This window comes from Theobroma cacao, chromosome 2 (genome assembly GCF_000208745.1).
Source record: "Theobroma cacao cultivar B97-61/B2 chromosome 2, Criollo_cocoa_genome_V2, whole genome shotgun sequence".
Classification (NCBI taxonomy): domain Eukaryota; kingdom Viridiplantae; phylum Streptophyta; class Magnoliopsida; order Malvales; family Malvaceae; genus Theobroma; species Theobroma cacao.
In genome coordinates this window covers 20,891,759-20,902,445 of record NC_030851.1, presented here as the reverse complement: position 1 = coordinate 20,902,445, position 10,687 = coordinate 20,891,759, and the positions used below count along the sequence as shown (strand labels likewise).

At 35.2% G+C, this 10,687-nt stretch overlaps 1 long non-coding RNA gene across 1 annotated transcript; it reads right to left on the bottom strand.

Moving 5' to 3' along the window:
• LOC108660837 lies at positions 4,375 to 10,352 on the bottom strand. Its single transcript, XR_001926530.1, has 4 exons — positions 10,275 to 10,352; positions 10,110 to 10,193; positions 9,524 to 9,645; positions 4,375 to 4,447 (listed from the first exon to the last, which is right to left on the bottom strand). It is a non-coding gene; the product is annotated as an uncharacterized LOC108660837 (long non-coding RNA).

The window sequence follows — 10,687 nt, the reverse complement described above, 5'->3', positions numbered from 1 at the left end:
CCCTTGACTAAACATGTGGTGGAGATAAAATGTTTAAATTTTTAAAATTTTAAAAACGGGCCAATGACATGATGCCATGTGTCATGCCTTTATTAATTTATTATTTTCCTTTTTAAAAGGCACAAAATCAGCCCATCTTCCACCCCATGGCCGGCCAAACCAGCAAGAAGAGAGAGAAAAAAAAAACAAAACCCTAGAGAGAGAAAATCAAAGAAAAAGTGTGAATTTTCAAGGAAATTAAGTGAAAAAGGTGAGATTTTTTCTATTAAGCTTGAGTTTTCTTATTCCCAAGCATTTCTCTTTATTTTCCATGATTAAATTACATGTTTTCATGATGAATTCAATTCTGAAAAAATGGGTTAGGAGAGAGAAAGTTGTTGGATTTATTTGATTTTAATTTATGTTAGTGTTTTTAGTTAGTTTAGCATATTTAGAAACAAAACAACAAGAAAAGAATTTATTTTCTCCCCCAACCATTAATGGCTGAATTTACCATGTAGTGAGTGAGGATGAGTTTGATTTTATTCTAGGAGAATTGGTTAAGGAATGATGAATTATGAGCCTAGAAAAATAATGGGAATTTTCGGAGCAAAAATACGAATTTTTACCCACTAGGGGTATTTTCGTAATTTGCTGTTGGGACTGATAATTTGCACCACACTGAGGGACATTAAGTTAATTTGGGTGCAATTGAGGTATAGAAACTGAAAAGAATTAAATTGGAGTTTAAACGGACCCGTTAGGAATTTAATCGGGTGATAAGACGAATTAGGCCAATACCGGGTTTAGATAGTTACCAGTGCATTTTTGCATTCCATATCATGCATTGGTAGTCTAAATTAGTTTAATTTTGATTTAGTACCAACTTGGTGAAACTCTCGATTTTGTACTGTGTCAAGGTGGTGAGTCCTCCGATAAAGGCAAGGAAATTGCATCCGAGGACCAGTAGACAGAGTGCTTCGAAAGTCTGCATTCTAGACATTGTGAGTAAACTTACTGTCATTTTAATTATCTAGGGTGGTTTTTAGATGCTTTCATGAATTCTATGGAAAAAGGAATTTAAAAAGATAAATTTTCATGTTTTATGAATAAATGAGTTTCAATGAAATTAAATTATAAATTGTTTTGAAATTAATAGTGATTTTGAAAAATAGAGTACACGGAGACTGTTAATTGTGGCAATTTGATTGTTTAAATTAACTGGCTTATGATAAATCGAGCATGATTGGCTAGTTGGCAATTGTATTGAAATGCGAATTGTTTGGTTACCTTGAAAAACTACGAATTACAAAATTGCCATATCATGTTATTGAGTTTTATTATATGGTGGATTATATATTAATTAATCACTGCAGTAGGGGGTTTCTGTGGACCAGCCTTTTAGAGGGGCACGGTAAACCCCATTATATTCTTACCTCGAACGGAGAGGCGCGTAGGGTATCTCCTGGGGTAAAGTTTAGGGTTCACTTCACGCTAAACCACCACGTGAGGGGGAACTCAGCCAACGCCAAGGAACGGCTATGTTTTCAAAACAAAAACATGATTTATGTGAAATGTGAATTTTAATAGCCTTGGCGGTCTCGGTAGGATGCCTCGGCCAAGGTGTCCCCGAGAATGGATTTATGGCACAAGCCTAGATTTTTATGAGATTCATAAGCCTTTTTACGTATTTTGAACGAGATGTGTTCTAATTGTATAACCCAGTTTATGATGATTTACTTTATTGTCTCCATGTACTCAACTCTAGATGTTTATGATGATGTCTGTTTACTCATTGGGATTTTATAATCTCACCACCCTCCTTTCCACCCATTTCAGGTTCAGTATAGACTGTAGATAGCTGATCTCATCGAGGACTACCATTGGATCTGCATTTTCCAAACCGTAGGTTCACAGTCCTCTTTACTTTTGTTTATTCGGGGGCCCTCTTGTTATTGTAAATTAAATTAAATATTTTGGCTTACTGTATTTCAGTATGTATAAATTTATTTAGCTTTTACGCTATAAAAATTATTCACGTATAACTCTATAAATATTGTTTTATAAGAAAATAGAATATTTTACTTAATATTTCTTTTATTTTCTTATTATATTCAAATAACCATAATTTCGTTTTAAATGAAGATTTTAGACTTTTAAACTCATTTTGAATATGAATTATGTGTTTTGTACTTGTATATTACGTTTTAGCCAGTTTTAAAATTTTTGAGAAAAATGACCAAAATACCCTTGTGAGACGAAAAATTAATATTTTATTTGTTTAAAGTTGGAAACAGCTTAAAATATTTTAGAACACGATATTTGACAATGGTTGCTCACAAGGGAACAGAGAAACTGATAGTAAAGCCTTGCGGGGTTTCGGGTTGACATTCCGGGCAATAAGTGTCTACCGGGACACCGCGGCGGTTGTCACGGGCTCGAGGGGAGTACCGGGTCGTGACATTATGCAATACCACAATCCTTAAAAGTCATTCTTATTTCTTAATTATTCATCATACCTCTAACATATATATTATATCCTTGTTGCATTTTGACTTTAAGGAGTCACCTAAAACTTAGACTTATTTGAATCGTGCATGCCTCAAGCATTTTTGAATTCCTATTTCCATACTACATTAGGAAGTTTTCATAATCGGATTTCATTATCCAGATTATTTTCAATCATCCTTTGTTCTATTGTTCCATACTAATGTGACATCATTCCCCCTGGACCAATCTGTAGTTTGTACTTGGAACTGCAAGACTTGAAACAAGGTTATCCTTAAGTACTTCTCAATGTCAATGCGATCTCACTTTTAGCTTATGACTTCCTCTTTATAATCACATAAATTAATGCTTGCTTTCACAAGATCCATAGCAGAACTCCTCTTGAGTATTTTTGTGGGGATACCTATCTTAAACTCATGTCTCACCGCATGTGATCACTTAACCCGTGACTTAGCCGTTAGGCTCCTTAGCAACTTTAAAAAATTCCACATTTTATATTTGCCATGTATGACTAGAAATTTCTTCTCAAAGATGTTTGTGCATTCTTGAAACACTTAGTCTCTTATTTGCTCCTTAACGTCCCAAGCATATCGTTCTATAGACATGCACCTATTCTTAGGATATATATAAATACATACTCGTCTATTCAATTCCCAATTTGTCACCTATTCTTAGGATATATATAAATACATACTCGTCTATTCAATTCCCAATTTGTCATTCTTCTCTTTGCTTATCATATGCACTAAGCAAAGTTAATACTTTCAACTCATGTCATCTTTTGACTTTCATCATCATTCATGAAATCCCACCTTAAAGCATCCTTTCCATATGGTGTAATGAATTCACGATACATATATCACCCCACACATAATTGCTCACTATCTTCGACATTCCTCAAATTTATTGTTATCCATATCTAATTATCTTTCTTGTCTTGTACTCCAATAGTTTATTGACTTTCAGTATAAATAACTACGAAAACAGTTCAGCTTCCTCCTCACTTTATTCTAACAATCCTTATTAAATCAAAATTTCATATTTTCCAGACTCCATAATTTAACTCCATTGGGCTATATTTGTGCCCAATTATTACCTCATAGTGTCATGGCATCACTTGGTAATCCCTTTCATGCTTAAATTACAATCATCAACTTAATCACATCATCCATTCCAAATGTCATTTTATAGCCTTATTGATTCCTCCCATAACCTTTCTCGATAATTATATTGCCAGTTTACCTTTGTCATACCAAAAGATTCTCATACACATCCAATCATTTTAATAGCTAGTTTATATTCCATTCGAGTCATACAAAATAAAAGCCAACTCCTAATTCCTTTGTACAGATAACTACTACATTTTCCCTTAAACGGCACTTGCTTAGACTTATGGTGATACGAACTTCAACGAAGGTATTAAGTATCTTTAGGATCCTCGTCGCCTTGATCCAAGCATATTGACGGATCCTCTTTCGCGTCGTCCTCTTCCTCCTGAGATTTTCTCCTTTGTTCCTCAATTCAAACTTGCTGTATTCTCCTGCATTCCTCGTTACTCACAGATGCGGCACCTATTCCACATCCAGGAGGAAAGTGTCGAACAGCTGACACCTTCATAGGATGAATATCTCCCCTTGCAATTGCCTTCCTCGTACATTCTCTATGCCACTCCTCAAATTATTTCAAAAGGAAATTTCTTACAATTTTCAAAGTATCAGAGCTATCCTCACTTTCAAGACTCTCGCTACTCTTGAAGCTTTCCTTATTACTAAACCATTCTGCTAAGTTAGGAGGAATCCTGTCATTAAGAATTCTAGACAGACCACCTTCTTGATAACCTGGATCAGGGCGCCATTGCCTCCGGGCAGTGGAATCTAATGATCCCTCGCTAGCACTATGAGGGGCATCGAGACTACCGCTTCTCCTAGACATGGCACGTACAATAGGCACACCTCCAAACCTATAAGCAACCAAGTATAAATTACTTAGTCATTTACAACTCATAAGAACAGGTAGGGTTCTAATGATGTAGGGGCCCATGTAGCCTCTTGTCCTTGATTTACGTTGCACACCCACAATCCAAGGACAAGACTTTACACGGACTCCAACAACTCCGTTGACCACACAAGAATCTCTAAGACTCAACTAAACCTAAGGCTCTGGTACAAAGTTTGTCACTAGGGGCAGCTCCACTTGTAGGGGACGACCCTCGCTACAAGTAGCCCTTTCTTCCTTCAACGGTGGCAACAAACGGTACCTATCAGAGCACTCGTAGGGGACAACCCTCTCTACAAGGCCCTAGGCAGAGTGTAAAACCCGACCCTATAAATACATGTCATGATATACATGCACTGAGTAGCATGTTATTATGCTAGGAAAGCACATAAGAAAAGACGAAACCCGATATTGTACCTAACGGTACACTTAAATTGATTTAACCTCGAACTAGTTCAAATAGGAATTGTAGGATGAAATTTAATATTTTATAGTCCAGGAATGACTAAAAATGATTGTTCGGAGTTCGAGGGTTCATTTGGGGTAAAATTAGAAATTTTGATATTCAAGGGCAAAATCGTCATTTTGCCACCTAAGATAATAATTTGATCATGGAGTGAAATTTTTGACCAAGATTAACTATTTGGAGTATAATTTAATGATAGGAAGTGAAAAAGTTTAATTCTGGTGATTTTTGGAGTGTAGGGGCAAAATCGTAATTTTGCCACCCACGGACAAAATTTGAGATTTTGAGAGAATTTAGATCAAATTTGACAAATTGGAGAATGGTATGAGTATAAGGGATGAAAAATATGTCTATGGGCAATTTTTCAATTTTTGGGGCAAAAATGTAATTTTTGACTTTTACGGGGGCAAAAGTGTAAATTTCAAAAATTACTCCACCGAGACTTTGGATGAGTCTGAGAATTTTATCTAAGCTATGAATATATGAGACAAGTGTATGGTGAAAATTTGGAAACAAATGGATGAAATTTTAAAAATGGGCCAATGGGAAAGTGACATGTGGCATTTTTTAATGAAATAATATTATTTTAATGAAAAGTCAGCCCATTTAAACCCAATTTTAAGTGCTGGCCGGCCATAAGGAAGAACAAGAGAGGAAATAGAGAGGAAAGGAAGAAAAAAAGAAAAACCAAAGAGAAACAAGAAAATTCAAAGGGAAATTCGCGGTTTTCGACCGTTTACGCGTCTAACGGTAAGATTTTTCGATTTTAGCTTGATTTCTACCTTTCCTATGCCTTTATTTCCATTTAGCATGCTTGAGGAGAGAGATCAAAAAGTGATATCAAGGGCTGGACGAAATTCTAGGGGAGAGAAATTGAAATTTTTAGGTTTTGATTTTTAGTTAAATTGATAGTTTTAGTTAGTTAAATGTGTTTAGAAATTAAATTGGGCAAGAAATCATTAAATTTTCACAATACCCACTCTTGGCTGGATGCTCAATGCTGTACAATGATGATGAATTGATTTTATTCTAAGGAAAATGAAGAGAAAATGATGAAAAACGATTAAACGTGATAGAAAAACAAAGTAGAAAATTAACCGAGTTAATGTCCCATTTTTGGCCGAATTTTCCAAGGAAGGGAGTGAGCTGATTTTGTTGTTTTTAGAAGGTTATTGGCTGATATTTAATGGTTAGAAATGTTGGAGAGAGAATGGGATGATTTAGAGCTAAAATGGAGCGCGTTAGCAATTTATCGGGCAAAGTGCCAAAAATAGGTTAATACCGCGTTTAAGCCGTTTTAGGCTATTGCATTTCATACCATGCATTAGTATAGGATTTAAGTTAATTATATAGTGATTTAGCATCAATGTGATGAATTGTGTAAATTTTTGTAATGTGTCTAGGAGGAGAGCCTTCCGGAAAAGGCAAAGAAGTCGTACCCGACGAGTAGTGATCGGGGCGCTTAGAAAGCTTTTAGTTTGTACAAACGGTGAGTAAACTTATTATTATTGTAAATTATCTAGAGTTTATTTTTAAATGCCCTTTATGTATTTTATGAAATGAAAACGAGATTAAAACGGGATTTTTGATGTTTTAGGAATAAATGTGACAAATAAAAATATATTGTATTGATTATGAAATTGAGTAATTGGAGGCTGCAAATTGACTTGAAAAATATATATTTTCCTAGGAATGGCTTATGAGAAATGAGTATATGTGGCTATATTTTGTGAGTGCATTGGGAAATTTATGTAAGTTGTTTTTACTATGCAGGCTGGATAAATAAATAAAAGCCACGTTATACTGTCGAAATTTTATTAAAATTGGTGGGTTAGTCACTGCAGTGACGGGTTTCCGTGGACTGCCTATTAGAGGGGCACGGTAAACCCAGTTATATAGTTACTCCGGTTGTAGAGGCGAGGAGGGTAACTCCCGGGGTAGTATTAGAGCTCACTTCACGTCGAACCCCCACGTGAATGTGTAACTCGGCCAACGCCAAGGAACGGCTGGTTTTAAAAATAAAAATGTGTTTCACGTGTGAATATTTTAACACCCTTGGCGGACTCGGTTAGATGCCTCGGCCAAGGTATCCCCGAGGATTAGTTTTGGCTTGAGCCTTGTTTTAATAAAAGACATAAGCCTTAACAACTGTTTTGGTAAATTACAAATATTTTATGGTTTAAGAAATAAATTGAAAACATTATGAAATGGGTTGAAATTTGTTGTTTAAACTTGCCTCCATTTTACTCGCCTTTAGATATTTATGATAATGTCTGTTTACTCATTGGGATTGCAAAATCTCACCCAACTCCTTTCCACCCATTTCAGGTTCAGTATAGACTGTAGATAGCTGATCTCATCGAGGACTACCATTGGATCTGCATTTTCCAAACCGTAGGTTCACAGTCCTCTTTACTTTTGTTTATTCGGGGGCCCTCTTGTTATTGTAAATTAAATTAAATATTTTGGCTTACTGTATTTCAGTATGTATAAATTTATTTAGCTTTTACGCTATAAAAATTATTCACGTATAACTCTATAAATATTGTTTTATAAGAAAATAGAATATTTTCCTTAATATTTCTTTTATTTTCTTATTATATTCAAATAACCGTAATTTCGTTTTAAATGAAGATTTTAGACTTTTAAACTCATTTTGAATATGAATTATGTGTTTTGTACTTGTATATTACGTTTTAGCCAGTTTCAAAATTTTTGAGAAAAAATGACCAAAATACCCCTGTGTGGCGAAAATTTTATTTTGATTGTTTTTTATCTAAAATAGTATATATTCTCTAAAAACTCGATATTTAACAATGATTGCTCATAGGAAAGGAAAGAAACTGATATGTAAGCCTTGCGGGATTCCGGTTGGCATTCCAGATAATGAGTGTCAATCGAGACGTCGCAGCGATTATCATGGGCCTGAGGGAGGTTTCGGGTCGTGACACAGAGAGTCGCGCTTCACCACTGTTCACAGGCAAGAGTTCCCAAGGATCGAGTTAAACACTTTGCTTTGATACCAAGTTTGTCACATCCCAATTTTTGAGCCATGACCAGCGCAAGGGCCCAATGGGCTCAACCCACCAAGCCCAAGCAAGCCTACTTACATGATCTTATACATTAATATATGTTCCTTTAGAATCCAAAATTCGTAATACTCAATTACAATTCCTTTGAAAACAATTCATAAAACCCAGTCATGCATTCATAATAGCATCATCAACCATTATATACATATATAGAATAACAAATGAACCTTAATGTTTCACATCAAATATCCATATACACATAATTAGACCTTGACCATCAACAGAGTGACTTTGGGCACGATTGATAACACTTAGTGGCACGTTAAACCTACTGAGCAATGTATGGGGAGGATCACCTCGTCCTAGGATCCAATCACCTTTAACTCAAAAAACTTAAAACATGAATTTAAAAAAAAAACGTGAGTACAAACTCAGTGAGTGAACATAGAAGGGAACAAGTAATCAATAGGAAGAATTTGAAAATCATGATGCACTTGTTTCAAAAACAATGCAACTAAGTTAGTTGCTGACTAAAAACCCCTAATTTCAAACTTTGATAAATAATCTCATAGTGTTGCAAAAACCCAAAATCAATCCATGAAGTTAAATGGGTGAAAATTATGTCAAAATCAAGTAAGGTAGCAAGCATGGCAGCAAGTTTCTCTCTACAGTGAAGTTCATTCTCGCTACAGCAAGATTCAGGCAACCAAAACAGAAAGTTTCTTGTTGCAGCGAGAAATAGTGTTAGTTTGCATGTATTTTAGTTTTTCTATCATATCTCTTTATACAGAAATCCAATTGATCTGATTTTTAGACTATTAGAAAGCTAAGAGGCGGGGCTACAACTTTTATGTTTACCACTTTTACTATTTCGGACGGAAAGTTGTCAAAACCTTCATCAAAGTGAATGCACTGCATCAGAATCTGAGATGCAAGGCACCTAAGTGTAGAAAGGACCTCCTTTGCATTAAAAATCCATTTGGTGTTGCAACACAAATCAATTTGCAAGAAAATGGGAAATTCTCAAGATTCATCATGTGAAATTTCACATGCATTACAACCATATACCATATTCATGAACTTTTTATAACACACATATCCATATATGTATATATATATATATATCCATCATCATGCACACCCTCCCATCATCATCAGCTCATATGCACTCCCACTAGCATATGGCTGGGTCAACATCGACTTATGCGCACTCCCACTCGCACATAGCTAGGTCAGCATTAGCTTATGCACACTCCCACTCGCACATAGTTGAGTCAGCATCGACTTATGCACACTCCTACTTGCACATAGCCAGGTAAATATCATTACACAGCATTATTCGTATATATATATATCAACACAGTATAGGAGCACATAGGTCTATCCTTTTACATATTTCACATTTTCACAACATCAAAATATTTTATCAAGGGCTTGTTCCCAAGGCACACGTTTTTAAGAAAAATTGGATAAAATCATTCAAAGGATTTGTGCAAATACATTCACATTACCAAAACAAATTTTGAAATGCAAGTTCACTCACCTAGCAAAAACGAGATATTAAGTCGCTATTTGTTTGGCAGTGTCTCTAACTATTTTCACTGGCGGATCGGTCGTTATTTACTCCGGGACACCACCATAATTCTATCTCACTTTTTGTATTTCCTAGCAACCATTCAAATTTAATACCTTTAGTGCATCATTTCCACTCGTCTTTTTCATTCAATCATGAATTCACATTCAATTAGCTTATATCTCAACACATTTTTACCAAAGGTACTTATATTCTTTGCATTGCGTAATTCTATTAATTATAAATACAGGTAACTTATTTATGACTCTAGCACACATTTTAACATTTTCAATGACATTTATCATATTCAACCATCATTTCCACACCAATAACCTAGCATATGGTAACAACTATAATTTACTTCCATCAAGCACTTTCTAAGTCCACATGCACTACAATTTACATTTACATGCTATCACCAATCATAACATCAATATTCATACACAATCATTTAACATGCCATTCACATAATATTTCCCAACCAATTCTTGCACAATAGTCATTATGTATCTTATTTTTCCTTTCTACTTGTAAATGTAGAAATTAAAACACTTACCCATCTCTTAATCTAGCTCAAAATCACCGTGCGCTTCAAGATCCTTCACATCCATGCCTTGGGTTTCTTGGATATTTGTTGGTCCTTATTACCACCAACAAAACCTCACATTATAACCGATTCAAAATATATGCATTCAAGCAAATAACAATATACTTTCCTTACCTTAAAATCTTCAAGACAAATGTCACGACCCAAATTCAGGGCCATGATCGGTGCATGGGCCCAATGGACGTAGTCCACTAAGCCCAAACAAGCCTATTAATCTGACATGTTCATCATTTCATCATAAACTGTTAAGTCATATATCATAACTTAGAATCAAAATAATATTCAACATTGCCACTTCATACTGGCATACCAAACAGGTGTATATACAGTGTCTACACATGTATCTTAATAATTCACATTGGGTTCGTCTATACACAACAAAAGGAGACTCGATGTCCAACGGAGAGACTCGGATGAATGTACAGCTACTGAATGTTGAGACACCTACCAAAAGATGGATACAAGTCCACGAGGACACCTTGTCCTAGTTACTGGCTGTCTCTTAATTTGAAAACATGAAGTTGAAA